This window comes from Lemur catta, chromosome 23 (assembly GCF_020740605.2).
Source record: "Lemur catta isolate mLemCat1 chromosome 23, mLemCat1.pri, whole genome shotgun sequence".
NCBI lineage: Eukaryota > Metazoa > Chordata > Mammalia > Primates > Lemuridae > Lemur > Lemur catta.
Window position 1 is genome coordinate 17,922,550 of NC_059150.1, and position 17,005 is coordinate 17,939,554.

The following is a 17,005-nucleotide window of genomic DNA, read 5'->3' on the forward strand; positions in this document are numbered from 1 at the left end:
AACACTCTGATACCTTTACATATAACACATACATGTGTGTATATACACACATACACACATATGCAGATATATACACATTTTCATACGTGTCCCTGATGTCTTAGGTTTCTGTGCAAGCACTAATGCATGCATTCTAGTCTTTGTTCCTCCCTTAAGTCCTTAAGGAACCCAGTAGATGACTGTACCATTCTCCAAATTCGCCTTGCGTAGTAGCTACATTCAAACCTATTTCGAGAATGTTTCCATCTTAAAATCTCACTTACCTGTTTTTCAGAGGACAAGCTAATTTTTACTTAGTGGAATATAACATGAAATAATGTTTAAGAGGATGGATTTTTGGAGAGGAATAGTAAGTTCTGGTGTTCTATTGCACAGTAGGGTGACAATGGTTAACAGTTAAGGTATTGATTGTGTATTACTGAATAACCAGAAGAGAGGCTTTTGAATGTTTTCACCACAAAGAAATGATAAATGCATGAGGTAATAGATGCACCTAAGTACTCTGATTTGATCATTATACAACATATTCAAAATATAAAATAAATATGTACAGTTACTATGTGTCAAAAAGTAAAAATAAATTTTAAAAATTGAAAAGATGGCTTTGCTAAGAGACAGACCTGGGTTTCATTTCCCTGTCTCTTACTAAGCTCCACAGTGGACATCTTCTCTCAGCTGTCCCTTAGGTTTCCCAAACTGAATTCGTTGTCTCATTCCCCTACCCCACCACTAAACACACCCACTCCTCTTCCATATCTTCCTTCTGTTATCTTTTATCACATTCATTATCCAAGATAGAAACCTCAGCCAATCCTGGTAACTTTCTCCCCACTTGCACTCTGCCTCTGATTGTTCATCAAGACCTACTGATGCCACTGTGAAAGGTTCCATGAACCGTGTCCTGACCTATAACAATTGTCTCTTTAAATGTTCTCCCTGATCACTCTGACCCAGCCTGCTCGCCATAAAAAAAAAGTCTTTCCAAATTTGACATTTAATTATAGTATTTGTGAACCTTAATTATTTATAGTGGCGTCCCATTGCCTAACTGATAGAAGCATTCATATATTCACTTAATCCATTTTCTCTCAAATAGATATCCAGCTTCTGCTGCATGGCAGGCTCAGTGTTCCACATGCTGGATACAGCAGAGAACAAAACACAACTTCCTGCCCTCATGACACTTGCATCCGTTATGGGGAGATTCCAAGGCACATATATTCTGATTTAGTTAATTAAAAGACAAACCCTGTTCTTAAAAAGGAATATTTCAAGTTACAATGTCTACTTCACCCACTTTAGTGTTTACTTCAATGTGATGCTAATATGCACAAGTAAGATTCACTAAATTATGTTAAATTTATTTAGCAAATTTATTTATAAAACTTCACTAAATTACGTTAAAATTTATCTGAAAATATAATAGCCAAGACATTTCCTAAAAAGAACAGTGAGGAACAGGGACTTTTTATATAGGTAGTAAAATATATTCTAAAGCTACAATGATAGAAACAATGTAGTATAATATAGGCATAAAGAGACCAAAAAGAGACCCCAATACAAACTGTATATACTTGAATTTATAGAATATGTAAGTGTCATTTCACATTTAGTGAAAGGGGATCGTTCAGTGAATAGTGTGATGACTGGCTAGTCATTTGAAAAGAAAAAAACATTGAGTTGGATCCCTGTCTCACATCTTACATCCAAATAAATTGCACATGGAGCTAGTACATACATTTTTTTAAATTAAATCGTAAACAGATTCAAAGAAAGTATGGAAAACTAAAATCTTCAAAGGGGAAGGCCTTTCTAAACATGATACAAATCAATAAACCATAAAGAAAGTAATTGACAAATTTGAGTTTGCAAAATAAAAACGCACTACTGTAATTCACTAATAAGTTCAAAAGACAAAATGAGTTTGAGTTTTAGATTGATCAATAGAGGATTAAAGAAGGTAGGTAATAAAATGAGAAAAGGTGATTGAAGTGATTGATTAGTAGTAAGACTGTAGTAAAGTTCTGGTAGCAGGCAGAAAATGGGATCCCAGGCACTGATGGCTGGAATGTGTAAAGGCAAGAACAGAGTGAAGATTTTAGGTGGTAAAATAGTCAGGACATGATGCACAATTGGCTGTAATGGGTAAGGGAGGATCATCTAGGATATGAGCTCAAGGTTTAGTTGCAAGTGTCTTGGAGAACTTTGGTTCCATTTACTGAGGTGAATAAATAGAGGAAGGAAAAAAGCTCTTGTTCTGGGAGGAAGGTGGGTTCAGTTTCAGACGTGGAGAGTCTGAGGTTCTGAACAAGTAGATAGGATCAGCCAGTGTCGGTGTCGTAAGAAGAGATGTGAAATACTAGCAGAACAGGATGGAGAAGGTGGTACAGACGGGTAAGATTATCCATGGTTGGCGTGTAGGGAAGAAAAAGCAGAGCCGTGGACAGAGGTTTCTAGAAACATTAACTGTTTAAGAAAACATGTAGATTTTCAAAGGGATATCACACAAACATCATGTCATAGAGGATAAAGAAGTACAGGGTTTCAAAAAGGAATGAGAAGACCCCAAATGCTGAGTGAGTCATAGAGATACAGTACAAGAAAGACTGAAAAATAGCTGTTGAACTTGGCAATGTGGAGGACCTATCATGCCTTTTTTTTTCCTTTTCCTTTTGAAATAATTATAGAGTCACAGGAAGTGGCAAAAAAAAAAAAAAATTACAGGGGAACCTTTCTCCCAGTACTGTTCTCCAGGTTTCCCCCAAGGATCACATCTTGCCTAACTGTAGTACAATGCTAACACCAGGAAATAGATATTGGTACAATCCATGGAGCTTCTTCCCATTTTGCAAATTTTACGTGCACTTGTTTGTATATAATTCCATGCAATTTTATCGTGTGTGGATTTGTGTAACCACCACAATCAAGACACAGAACTGTCCTATCATCGTAGGAAACCTCAGGCTACCCTTTATAGTTACCCACTGTCCTCCATCCCCCACCCCATCTTTCTAATTTTTCCTTTCAAGAATGTTATTTAAATGGAATCATATGATATGTAACTTTTTGAAACTGGCTTTTTTTCACTTAGCATAATTTCCTTGAAATATATCCAGGTTATTGCATGTGTCAATAGTTCATCCCTTTTCATTTCTGAATGGCATCCTGTGGTATGGATCTACCACAGTGTGTTTTACTGTGCACTCCCTGGAACACATTTGAGTTGTTTTCAGCTTGGGGCTATTACAAATAAGGCTGCTGTGTACATTTGTGTGCAGATTTTTGTGTAAACGTAAATTTTCCTTTCTCTGGGATAAATGCCCAAGAATATTATCACTGGGCTGAATAGTAATGCATGTTTAGTTTTAGAAGAAACTGCCTACCTGTCTTTGAGAGTGGCAGTACTATTTTACATTCTTGCCAGCAATGCATGAGATTTCTGGTTTTTCTACATTCTTACCTGTTGGCTTAAAACAATTAATAACATACAATGAACAATAATAAATATCATGAATTTATCTTGAAATCATAAGACAGTATATAGATTAATGATTAAATCATAACTTTTAATATTTATGGACCAGTAAATTGTCAGCAAAAGAATAAATAACAACGAAACCAACATTAGGTGGAAAAGATGAATATAGAGTTAATACCTTTTAATTTTAATAGTTAAAGACTTTTTTATTTTTATTTGTTTCTTTTGAGAGATTCTGGCTGTGTTGCCTGGGCTAGAGTGCCGTGGCGTCAGCATGGCTCACAGCAACCTCAAACTCCTGAGCTCAAACGATCCTCCTGCCTCAGCTTCCCGAGTAGCTGGGACTACAGGCATTCACTACCACACCCAGCTAATTTTTTCTGTTTTCAGTAGAGATGGAGTCTTGCTGTTGCTCAGGCTGGTCTCGAACTCCTGAGCTCAGGTGATCCTCCCACCTGGGCCTCCTAGAGTGCTAGAATGACAGGTGTGAAGAGCCCAGCCGAATTTTAGCAGCTAAAGACTTTAAAACAAACAGATTAATCACGAACAAAGCCTCAACTGTTAGCCCCTCCCACCATCAGTTTATTAAAGAAAGAGTCCAGATGAATGTTTTTTGTCTTACATGACCTCTCAAAGCTTAGCTTAGCCCCAACCTATTTTTTGAAGTTTCCTCTGCCTCAGCCTGGCCACCCAGCTCACTGTTTCTGGATTTCCCAGGTAATCGGTTCTTTGCCTAGAAATAACCAACCCCCATAACTGCTTCCACCCACGGCCTTGCTTGACTGGGGAGCTCTGACTCATCCTTCAAGGTCAAGTTTCTCATCTGGGTTCCCATCGCACTATATATACCGCTCTCCTAGAGCACTCGGTACCTTATTTTACAGTTCTTTGTGGAGGTCTTTGCCCCTTTTGCAGGCAGACACCATGATGAGTTCGTTTTCTTTCCCCCAGCGCTTAGCAAGTATAATTAACAAGCACAGGGTAGGCTCCCAGTAAATGCCCCGAGTGAAAGCATCAAAGGCCAACTTCCTGTTGGACGTCTGTATTCATCAGAAATTTTCTCGAGATTCTGGGCATTGTTTTCAACGGTACGATTCCCCAGAAACCCAAGTTTTATATTGTTGAGGAGCTGAGCCCCCAGCCCTGTAGTCGAACCCCATAATTGTGCTGATGTCAGAGGGCAACTCCAAGAACTGGGCCACGGCCCTTCTCCATTATGTGGAGAAAGAGGGAGCCTTTGTCATTATCAGTGTGACAGACATGATCCCAGTGTGATCGGTTCTGTTTCGAGGGTTTTTGTAAAGGCTTTTTATTTTTTTCTTCTGTAGTAATTTATCTTGCATGCTCCCTTCACTGTAGCTTTAATGCCAAAATCTTAGGCTTTTCAAGATGAGAAAAAAATATTTTTTTGTTTGAACTTATTTCTCTCTTTCTGGTCTATAGAATCTCATAGTAATTGGCTTCACCACAAAGGAATTTGTAATGGTGTTAGGGCCCCGCTTCACTCTGAGCTTATAGCTCCTAGTCAAGCCTCTATAATTAGACATGTTTTCTGTGTGCTCGCAGACACATGCACACCGAGGTGGCTGAAATCATACCTCCCAATTTCCTCGGTTGATAATCACAGTCTTCGCAATTGGGTTATGTACCGGGTGCCTGGCGTTTCTAGCTGTTAAGTTCGGATGCTGTTAGGGTTGTAGTCGAATTAAAAGTTCTTTATTTTCCCCTTGGTGTCAAGTGCATCACTACATTCTCAACACTTAATTATCGTTGCGTCCCAAAATATTCCTCATCTAGCAAAAATGTTGAAATTACTCTTTCCTGTTAAAACAAACTCTGATATGCAGGAGAGCACAGAGATGCCATGTTCCCCAGAGAACCCAGGAAATGAACAGCCTTTGAGAGCATGTGGGGGACAGCAGGGACCCCAGAGTCTGGTAAAGGGGCCACACTACTCTTACCTATGTTAGACTTGATAACTAATCTGTTTAGCAGCTGACAAGTCCAAAGGTTGGAGTTGACCAGACCAGAGGAGGCCCTGGAATGCTTGTCAGAGTTGACTGAAGGGGCACTAGAATGGACGTGATTTTCCTGCCCCCCACCCCACGACCTTCTGTGCTGTACACAGAGAAGCATTTGCTCCATCCTCTTACCACCACATTGTCACCTTATACTCTCCATTTAGATCAAGGTACCCAGAGATCAAATATGATATGAGAGAGGGATGATCCAATTACCAGCCATTAATACCCTAGTGTGCAAGAACTGAAGGAAGAAGACACAAGCTGACTTTAAGTAGAGGAAGGGAAGGGGGAGAAATGCTCACTTACCATTTATTAACATACTTAATCAGCAAACATTTGTTGAGCACCACGTGTGGGGCACTCTGGGTTCGATAGTGAACAAGAAGATGGATCCCTTGCTCTTGTGAACTTGGTGTCCTAATGGCCAAGACAGAAAACAAGCAAGTAAACCAAGAAATGACACAAGGAGTGGTAAACGTTAGGAAGGAAATTAACAGGCTTTGGGTAGCAGCTTTGATTTTTGTCTTCGGAAGGAGGAACAGCCAGACTCGAGAGAATGGCGGCCAGACCTCCATGGTCAGCATTGGTCTGCCTCTGGCATCGATGCTATAGACTTGCTTTCCTCGGCCAACTCGCTGCTCTTCGCTGTTTCCTGCAGAAGTGACGCTTGTGCTTCTCTAGTGGACAGCGTCAGTCACTCTGAAAATGTGATTTACCAACCGACTGTGCTATAAAAATAAATAAAAATAACCGAGCACACCAATTACCCTGCATGGGCCACTCATTGTTCACTCAGTTTTGTTAAAAATGATGTGTCTGCGTGAACTAGTGAGGAAAGTTGCCCTAGTGGATTAAGCCACTTAATATTCCTTCCAAAGACAATGATCTGGAAACCAGGTCTGTGCTTGTGTTGGTATCTCCAATCCCTGCAGACCCTCTGCATACACCTATGAATGGGGGCCGGGGGAAGGGCCTAAAATGGTCAGGGGGAACCTCAAGGCCAAGTCATGTTGCAGACTGTCCAGCTCCAGAGAGGTGGGTTCTTCCTGCAGTCATTCACTTTTTGGCCCCTGTCCTCAGCACTGTCCTTAGAGGCAGCAGCAAGTATCTGTCTCTAGGTTGGGCTGTGTGCTCATCATTTTTATAGATAAGTTAATCAAAAGTTTGTCTTCCTTCCAGGCATTTCTTATCCGTATAGTCTTTTAGCCCTGGTCAAGGTTTTCTCTGGGCAAAACGTGAAAAGTAGATGGCAGGTGTATTTGCAGTCATGTTCTTTTGCTTTCCCCTGGTATAACATCTCCCTTTCTTCCTCCTCATCCTCTGTCGGGGAGGAAAATTACTTGATGGACTAACATATAAGGTTTCAGCCTGAGTTCCCCTGAAACAAGACTCTAGGAAAAGAATTAGGGGTATAGGTAGTTTATTTGGGAGGCAATTTCTGGCTGCAAATGAGACTGAGAGGGGACATTGAGGCAGAGGAAGAGAAAAAGCCAAAGAGTATGTGTTAATTGAGAGGGTTACCAGTATGGACTGATGAGGCTTAATCTATTGCGATCCCTCTAAAGAACATGTAGATGGACCTCAGAAGTGCTCCCCCGAGGGACTGGGAAGTTGGGAGACAGATATATATATATATATATGCGTATGTATGTATATATGTGTGTGTTTATGTGTTTCCCCCTCCATCGATTGCTGTCCCTCATTGAGTGATGACACTTTTGGGCTGCCCTCCTTGTGGGCCGAGTGAGCTCCTGGGGACTGGAGAAATCCTTTAGATAGAGAAGCAGAAAGATGTGGGCACGGTCACACCTGCCAGTGTGTGTAAGAGCTGCCCACCACAGCTTCAGAACCCAAACCCAAAGGACTACACGGATGTGGGTGGCATCCGGAGCACACGCTGCTTGCTGTCCATTCAAGAAGTAGTTTGTTCATTCAACACTTGTTGAGCACCCACTGTGTGCCAAGAACAGTTCTGCTGCTGTTAGTGAACAGGTGGGCTAAAAGAAGCAGAGGGAGAACAGAATTGAAGAATGCAGTGGGTTGGGAGAGCAGGTGGTCCACTGCCCAGAGAGAGGATAACCCCTCACAGGACCAGGGGACAGGTGCTCTGGGGATGACGATGCTGCCCGGAAGCCACGGGCTGGGCAGGACACTCCTGTCCCATCTCACCAGCCATCCAGAGCTCGGGCAGTTTCAGGCGACATGACTTCACCCTTCTCCTATGACGTGGTCTCCTCCTCCTGATGACCAACCACACTTAGCAGTCCCCACCCCAGTGCCTGCCCTGCCAGCTTGCGGTTGTCCCCCATTTCTCCTGGACATGCCCGCCATTCCGTTTTACCCCAGTGCACATTTGTCCTGCTCAGCCTGCCTGCCCCTTCACCCTCCTCCTCACCACAGAGCGCAGCATGCCCATTACTGCTGTTTAGGTCCCCAGCCACACACCTAATCCTGTTAAGGGCCAATTTAAGCATCACTAGAGTCTAGAGCTTTTATGACTTAAGCAATTGGGGATCTCCTTCTGTTACCAATGATGGATGCTAGAGCCAGTAAGCAGAGTCTCAGTTAAAACACTCATCAGTCATGTTTGATGCCACAGAGTCCAATCTCAATCTCACTAGACACATAAATTAAAAGTATGGTTCTCAGTAGCCATAGGGTCATTCTGTCTTAGAGCTGCCGGACACTGTCCCCGTAATCTGGGCAAGGCTCCATCAGTGAGGCCCACACTCCCTTGGTGCAGAATCTCAGTGTGTTCTGGCCTCAGTCATCTCACCTCTCCCTGGTGGGCAGCGTGGCAGCGGGGGAGGAGGGAGAGACCCTGCTGTAGGCTACGGTGAGTGCACTTGTCCCGACAGCCACCCTCGGGTAATCTGGACCCCAGCACAGGGAGCCAGAGCGGAGGCCCTCAGGGGGCAAAGCTCCCCGGAGGCTGTGTGGACCAAACAACCGCATCACTTGCAGGTGCCACTCAGCGCACCAGGGCACAAGAGCTGCCCCCATGCGGGTGAGTGGGCCGGGTGGGAAGCCATCAGCCCTTCTCCGACGCATGCGTTCAGTGTGGAAGTGCAGCCTCTCTCTTCCTTGTTCTTGTTCCTTGTCCCTCTCTGCCTCACCTGGGTTTTGATAACAGAGGTTAATGTTAGAATTAAGCAATCAATTTAGCAAATTTTCTTTGTTTGGGGATTGCCTTTCCTTTTGGCAACTGTAGTTCCTCTGTTCTCTAGAGAGACCCCCCCGTGAAGTACGTCTGAGGTGTTTTCACTTTCCCGCATCCACAGTTGTTGCTGCTGCTGTTTTCGGGGCGAGCAAATGATAAATAAGACACAGCATGTTCATGGTTTGCATAAGCAGGAAGGAATATATCTGCTGCTCTGCAGGAAGAGAGGAGGCAGGAGGAGGAGGAGGAGGAACAGCTGATGGCTGCCACCCAAGGCCTTGCTCCCAGACATCGCGGGTGACTGGGAGTCTAGGATGTTAATTGGAGACAGTGGGAACAGGGGTAATTTCATGTACCCAGTAGGGACATGCTGTGCTAAAATAGAGGGTGGGAGAGAGAAACTCACCTGCTGCAGATATTGGTCCTATTTTCTTCCATGTTTTGTTTCTCATGCGAAACATGTATGTGGTAAGAGATGGGAATGGAGAAGGAGAGTTCATGGAGGAGAAATAAACTTTTGAGAATTCTAGTTGCCATGACAACATAATGAGCTCCAAAAGTGGCATCTCTGAACCAGTTTTGCATGGGAAGGCAGGGGAGCCCAGAAGGGAAAGAATTAAAATAATAACAATAATGAAACCATGATGGCGAAACGAAGGATACATCCGCAGAGGCTGTTAGCACTTCTCGCTGCTCGCAGGGGGCCTGTACTGTCAAAGCCGCATGCTCCTGGCTGACCCTGGCAGAGGCGGTGGGGTTGCCACTGGGGCTGGAATGCTCTCGCAGCCTCCTGGGCTCCAAACAATGCCCAGCTAAGGGATTCTGACAAAAGGGACCCTGTGCATTGTGTGTGAGGTGCATGACGCTCCGGAGCCCTCTGCAAGCCGGGCTGTCTTCCTGCTTCATTGCTCCTTCCTTTCTTCCCTCCCACCCTCCCTTTCTTACAGCTCAGCTTTACTCCTTTCAGCGAGTTTCGCTGTAGCCCAACTGACAGTGCGTGCTGTGTCACTCTCACTATGGCAGTTTAGAACACGAAGTCCCTATTGTTGAGGCTCTTCTCCCCAGCAGAGTGCCCCAGAGCTGTGTGGAACTTACACAAAAGAAGGAAACATCGAGAAGCATAAACTGAAAGGCAAGAAGGATTTGTAGGTAATGATGTGTTTGTCTACCATCCTCAAATTAGAAATGTACCCAAAGCCTTTTAGAATTGTTTACTCTTAAAAAATGTATTTTAACAAAGGTTTTCCTTAGTACTCCCTCGTCCTGGCTCAAATAGTGTTCCTTTTCCCCCCATTAGAATGGCCATGGACATTTCAGTACATATCCTTCCATCATACAATCAGTGCTTATCTAACAGCATTTTGAACCAATCCATCCGCGGACACGCTTCTTCTTAGAACTGATTGAATTTGGGGATCCTGCCGCCCCCTTGTGCTTGCTTGATATTGAGACCTTGCTGATAGAACTGCACCGTTCTATCTCGTACACTGTGATCTCTCTACCCTGAAGCACGATGTCTGGCACACGGTAATTACTGTGTGGTTGTTGAATGAATGAATGAGCACTTAATTGGGGGTCAAGTGTGAGGCCCTCCTTATTATGTGTGTTCTGGCTGGACTCCAGTGAGTGAGTGTTTGGCAATAATCCACGTCGAGCTCAGCAGATGATATGTAGGTGAACTAATATCCCCTAAGGAGAACAGCAACTCTCAGTGAAACAAACAAATCATTGAGTTGATTCTCTGTATCAGCAAAGACGAAATCTAATTTTCCAGCCCCTTTCAGATATTAACCAGTTCGAGGGTTAACATTTGCATAATGCATCCTGTATTTTAGAGCCTCCGTTTCCCTGGCTTCTTGTTTCCCTGTGGAGGAACTTCCTCCAGAAAACGCTTCTCAGCCCCTGTCCTGACCTTTTGCTCATTGCTCCTGGCTCGTCATTGTTGGTGAGCTTAGGGGGACTGGATGTGCTCCTCTCAGCCTCTTTCTCCTGCCCTCCAGCTGCATGGACCCTCCACTCCTTTTTGCTCTGAGTGCCCTGTAATAGGGCAGGTCTGGGCTTGTGTGATTGTACCTGGGATTGAGTGGTTCAAAATGCTGCAGTAAATATTAGTGATCTAAACGATGGACCTAAAGTCATGTTCTCCAACTGGGTTTAGCAGAAATAAAACTGATATTTTTGTGTTTATTTATCCGACTCCTGTATAGCCTATGTCTCTCAGCTGGCTCCATAATCAGGAGGAGAATAAAAGGACAATTATGTATTGATCCCCACAGTAGTTATGCTTGATTAGAAAGTCTTTTTCCCCTTTAGAGATGTAATTTTAAAGGATGCAATACTATCTCAGATGGGGATTTTTTTGGTCACATTCAAGGAATGCAGAAATTCCAGTGCACACACCTTTGACACTTATATTTTGTGGGTCAGTTGGGAAAGAGTAGTCACAAAATAGAAATTATCTTTATAGCACACTTGGCTAGGGTATGATCTGATCACCAAACATAGGAAAGTTTGAACGAAATATGAAACCTGATCCTTATGGGCGTATGGTCCTGCCCAGAAAGCTAAAATCTGCCACATCCTCCCATATGGGGCATCCTACAATAGGCATTCTGTGACTGCAGATGCCACGGTGGCTTCTGTCATAAGAGCAGCTTTGAGAAAGAGGTGGGATTTGAACTGGGCTTTGAAAAGTAGCCAGAACTCAGATAAGCCAAGGGATAGTGTGGAGTGGGGCTGGGGGAGAAATATTTTAGGCAGGAACACAGAATGAGCACCAGCCCCTAATTTATTTGGGGGATGGAGAGGACGTTGCATGTGCGAGGGGTGGAAACGAGGCTGGTTTAATTTGGTCTGGCTGGATCCTGCGGGGCCTCGGAACAGAGGGGATTAAGCTTCATCCTGCAGGTGTAGAGTTATTGTGGGTGCTGGATGGAGGAAGTAGGATGACCACACGGCGTGGTATTTTAGGAAGATTAGCTTGCAGGCCTGTTCTGTGGGCAGGAACACCTGCTTGTCTAGGTCCTCTGCTGTCTCCCCAACTCTAATATTCCGGGAGCTCTGAGCTGCCCCAGCATGAGGACCATGGTGGTGCCCCTCTGCCAGCCACTCTGAACTGTGGCAAACGTGCCTGGCGCAGAAGTTAGGTTAGGCCACTTCTAAAGCAGGACTGAGAGAGTGTTTATTCCACCCAGACCATGCCTTTGAGGTTGGATATCAGGATGCGCATTATTTCAAAAGAAAGAACTTTTTTTTTTTTTTAGAGACAAATAAGAAATCAGAAACAAAGTCACCATTCACCTGTAAACATAGGACTATCTGGGAGCAGTAGCAAAGGGATGGATTTAATAACAATAATGGCAATAATAATAGGTCCTGTTTATAAAGTGTTTACTGCTGTTAAGAATTTTCTTACTGTGTTGCTTCGTGTCTAACACATCTGTATCTACTAAGGACATACCAAACAGATGTTAGGATTTTTAAAAGGCTGGGGGTAAATACAAACATAAAAAGTCAACCGTGATTTGAAGGTTTTTGGAAAGGCCCCTTACCCAAAGAGGGAGGCAGTCTAGCATGGTGGTTTTGGATTAGAGGGTTCAAACTTGAACTTGAACTCCTCATTTAACTAGGTGTGTGACCATGGGCAAATGTTCCAACCCTCTGAGCCTCAGTTTATCAATCTGTAAAGTGGGAATCATAATACCCCATAGAGTTTTTGGTTGATTAAATGAGATAATGAACACAAAGAACTTAGCATAGTGCCTGGCATGTAATAGATGTTAATAACGTATAACTACTATCATTAAAGGCCTCCTAAACTAGTCTCCTGTGAAACAGGAATATTCTATCATCCATTTTATCTCTGAATTAAGGCTTTGTAACAGCCTCTAAATAACTACAGATATGATAAATGATGAAAGCTACATTTTCTCCCTCATACTCATTAACACCTTGGCACGATTCACTTACTGGCACCTAAGAGTCACAGAGCCTCGGGAGAGAGGTACCCAGGCAGGACAGAATCATGTTAATAGCTAGGAAGTAGATGGAGTTGTAAAAGATGAAGGGATGTGGTAAAAAATGAGAAAGTTAGCAAAATGTACTGGATAATCACAGTATGCTAGGAGAATTTTTTGTAAATAATCCTCACGACAACTTGGCAAGACAGGCTATGTTTCCCCACATTCTGGATGGGGAAACGCGGGCTGCAGGAGGTTATGTACTTTCCCCAGGGTCCCCCGTCAGTAATTGGGGGGCCAGGATTACAACTTAGGTCTCTTAAGCCAGAGCCCATGTGCTGTATCCTGCACTCTGCGGCCCCTCAGGAAATGCACAGAACGGCAACGGCTTTGGAGGAAGCAGACTTGGGGGGCCAGGGGTCCTTATCCAGGAGGACAAGGACAGGATGCCAGGGATCCCAGTGTGAACATGTGGAAGGGGTGAGCGTGTTAAACAGGGCAATGGGGGAAGGTGCACTTTCACAGACTTTTCCTTCCAGGCCCCTCAGGGCTGGCTTGGTCTGGGGGTGCCAGAGAGACCCCAGTCACAAGGCACATTACCCATCAGGACAGTGCCGTAGGGATGGGGTTCCGAGAGGGGCTGTTCAACATCCTTCCCTTTTCAGGGGCTGGTGCACGAGCAGGCCTGGCCGGGCAGTGCCCTGGGGATCTCGGGGCAGGCAGCCCACCTGCTACTTGCTGTAGAAGTGGGCAGAGTTAACAAGCAAATCCATGTCCGGGAAGGGATCGAAGCCTGGGCAAAGCTGATGTTCTAAGTCAGGTCCCCGATCTCAGCAGCTAGACAGAGAGCAGGAGTCAAGATGCAGGGAGGGGAGGCAGAGAAGAAGGGGAATCTAAATGGGCATTTGGGACACGGCCCTGGAGGTATTCCCTGGGCAGAGAACGGGCTTTTGGTGTGGGTACTGTGCCCTTCTTGTCAACGTGGGCTGGGTACCTTCAAGGAGGCAGGTCTGATGTGCCATGATGCGTGAGCCTCCAACCATCGGGGTGAAGGATGTGATTTGGGGCGAGAGCACAAGCCAGGGATTTGGCAACCAAATGGGCCTGAGCGGGTGAAAACTGCCACCGTGAGCAACACGTAGGCCGCCAACCTGCAGGGCCAGGAGAGTGGAGGGAGCTGTGTGTTCTCTAATTCACCAGCAGACCAGCCCAGCCCACCCTGCGTCTCACACGCCCTGCCTCGGAAATGCACAGCCAAACAAGGAGAACCTCCTGAGAGTGGTCTTTACACTTCGCCAGACATAGGTTGATACAATAGCAAGCTCCACCACACCAGGTCCCTGTCCTCGGTTGTCCTCCACGAATCCACGTGGCCCAGTCCGTGGTCTCTCTCGGTCTCGAAGCTCTTTCACCTCCTCGAGGCACTTGAAAGCGCTGATGACCTCTCTGAGACCCTTCCTGAGATTTCCCTGAGATTTCTCGCTTCCTGCATTCCTGAGCACGCCCTGCCAGCGTTAGTGGGAGAAACCTTCAGCTCCGTTGCTGAAGCTGCAGGGTCAAAGCTGCTCCCCGTATGTGCCACTCAGAGACCCAGGCTGATGGAGACGCCTCTCTGCTGTGATGCCACCATCTCAGCAGGCACTCGCACAGTCACCCTGGCAGCAGAGAAGGGCTGGGGAGCAGAACACTCCCAGCTGAATGCGTTAGCACAGAAGTGCCACGTGACAAGTCTACTCACTCTTCATTAGTCGTGACCGGCCACGTGGCCATGCCTAACGTCAAGGCGTGGAAGTCCAGGGGAGAAGGACTGGGCGTGTTCTTTCTCCCCAGGACCTGGCTGTTCCCCACAGGGAGCCATTCTGAGCCTTGTTGCCCTGTTCTTGCTGTGAGATGTCACTTAGTACCACAGCTGTAGGCCACCTATGTCCTTGGGACCCTCCGGTCCATATCCCCCACCTCTGCCTCTCTGCTGCAAAGCCGGATTATGCAGTAGATTAGAATGAATTACTTCAGGTTCGCCACAAACCAAATTCATTTCCTATAAAATCCGCATGTCTCGTCTTTACTAACACACCCACTTACCCATCCTGGGGGCCTTTGGAATTCTGGCTCTTCCTTATTTGCTCTGCCGATACCTTTCCAGCCTGTGAAATGTCTGTGGCTCTGCCCACCCTCCTGTTTCCAACGCCCGTGGTGTCGTACCAGGTTTCTGCCATAACCTACCGAACGATGTCCCTTCTTCATCTTTAGGTTTTGGCACAAATAGAACCATTTTTCTAAAAATAGATCTAATCATGTTACTGTCTTAAGTAGCAACCTTTGAAGATTTCCTACAACCCACAGAATAAAGTAAATCACATCAAGTCCCTGGGGGAGTGGAGTTGTATTTGAACAGAGCCAGATAAGGATTTGAATCCTGTTCTGCCACCTACTAGCTGTGAGTAAGTTATTGAACTTCATTAATTCTCAGTTTTCCAGTCTATAAAAGGAAGGTAATAAGACAAACCTCACGGCTTGCTTAATTTTTGGCCGTGTTACCTGTCATCTAGTCAGCTGGGGGCTCTGGGCAAGACGTTATGGAAAATCCCCTGGAACCTGGGCCGATGGAGCTCCCTAACCTTGTCACCTCCTGGCCTACTCCACTTCAGTCATGCTTTCTCTCACTGTGGCAGGGATAGAGAGAGCTCTGGAGGTTCTTACCCTGGCAATGAAGGCTTTGGTCTTAAGCGTATTTGCCAAAACCGGCCACGTGGCCCCATCCACTGTCGGGGGCCGAGAAGGCAAAGAGCCAAAAATATTGTGTGACCAGCATTAATGACTGTCCCGTTATGCTGTAGTGGTTACTCAGGGCCTTGCCCTTCAGAGCACCTCGTTGCCTGAGCAAGCTCTGACAATGGGACTCCACAGGTTTTTCTTAGCCTCCTTCAAAAGAAGATGGGATGCACAGTAGTTTTAAGTACAACAGGGGCTTCAAGATGAGAACTGATTGCTCAAACTAGGAGGGATGCAGTCTATCTTTTTGTTAGTTCTTCGTGGCACAGGGAAGGAAACTGGAGGACCAAGAAGGGTGAGACATTCCCACCCTGCTGCTCCCTGGCATCTGAGACTCTTGAACTTGGATCATCCCTTCCAGCAAAGACCAGCATCCAGCCTATATTTTCTCAGCGGCTGGTGTCGCCGTGCATTTGCTAGTTATCCTTCAAAATACAATGTCCTTTTCCCTGAATACCTTCCCTAGTTCCTTCTGTAGAATTGGACTCTCCTTCCTTCCTGTTTCATCTATGTCCAATTTATAGCATATGCCATTTTTTATTAGTTTACTTGTTTGTCTCCTTGGAAGATTGAACTGACTTGAGTACAGCAGTGGCATCTTATGCATCTTTGTATGTTCCAATCTAGCGAGTGCCACTTTACGCAGTGGCCCTGGATCAAAGTCTGTGTCCGGATGATGGGAACAACCCATCCCACAGCCACACAAATGGGCAGTGGCAGAGTTGGTACCAAAACTCAGGACTTCTGATTTTTGTCCTCAGTCACTTTCCTACTGAATTTTATTCAGCTTGGAATTTTTCAGTCTCTTACAGGATTGTGTTCCATGTTCTTATGCTTGGGTTTAAGAGACTGTTTTTATCAGATTTTCTTCCTCTGGTCTTCATTAGGTTTGCCAACTTGCTTTGTTTCTTGTTTGGTGATAATACCACACTCCCATTCGAGATGGATGTTCTCCCTAAACAAAAGATTTTTTAATCTATTTCTTTTTGCCTTTTTAGTGTCATGCTACAGAAAATACACAAATGAATTCTAATTTGTGATTTGACAGCCTTTGAATTAAAGGCGTCTATGTGACTTTGGGGGACCAAAGTATTGTAAAGACTGAGTTTCTCTCCAGATTGTCTGTGTGAAAGTGTTTTGCAGGCTGTAAAGTGGCAGTTACCAGTATTATATGTAGCACCCAGGGCCAGTCTATTGCATAGTAAGTGCTGAATGAGACTTTGATGAACAAATGAAGATTTCTAACCCCCCAGGAATATGTTTACAAAGAAAACGTTTCTTTGCCTTGCCCATGTGGCCCGCTTCTAACTTTTCAAATGATTTTTATATCTGTTGTTGCGTGTTGTCCTCATAACAAGCTGTTTTGCAGCCACAGATCACATCCCTCGACAGTCAGTGCTATGTCATGAATGCCTTGTACTGGTCTCGAGGGGAATTGGGTTGGACATTGTGGGTAACTAACCCAGTGTGGCCTGTCCCTTACCAAAACATGTCCAGTGCACCATATTCCTAATTGGAGTTCAGTCGCCCTACCTCCACTGACTCTGCCCCTCTTGGAGTGCCTCCTTTTTGCTTTTCGAAGGGCTCTAGGTCTTTCTCGTAATATTCCCAA

General features: G+C 45.1%; 1 protein-coding gene across 3 annotated transcripts in view; it reads left to right on the forward strand.

The window, feature by feature from the left end:
- CACNA1E (calcium voltage-gated channel subunit alpha1 E) overlaps positions 1 to 17,005 on the forward strand; it is a 312,817-nt gene that overhangs the window by 182,912 nt on the left and 112,900 nt on the right. The gene's annotated exons all lie outside the window — the stretch shown is intronic.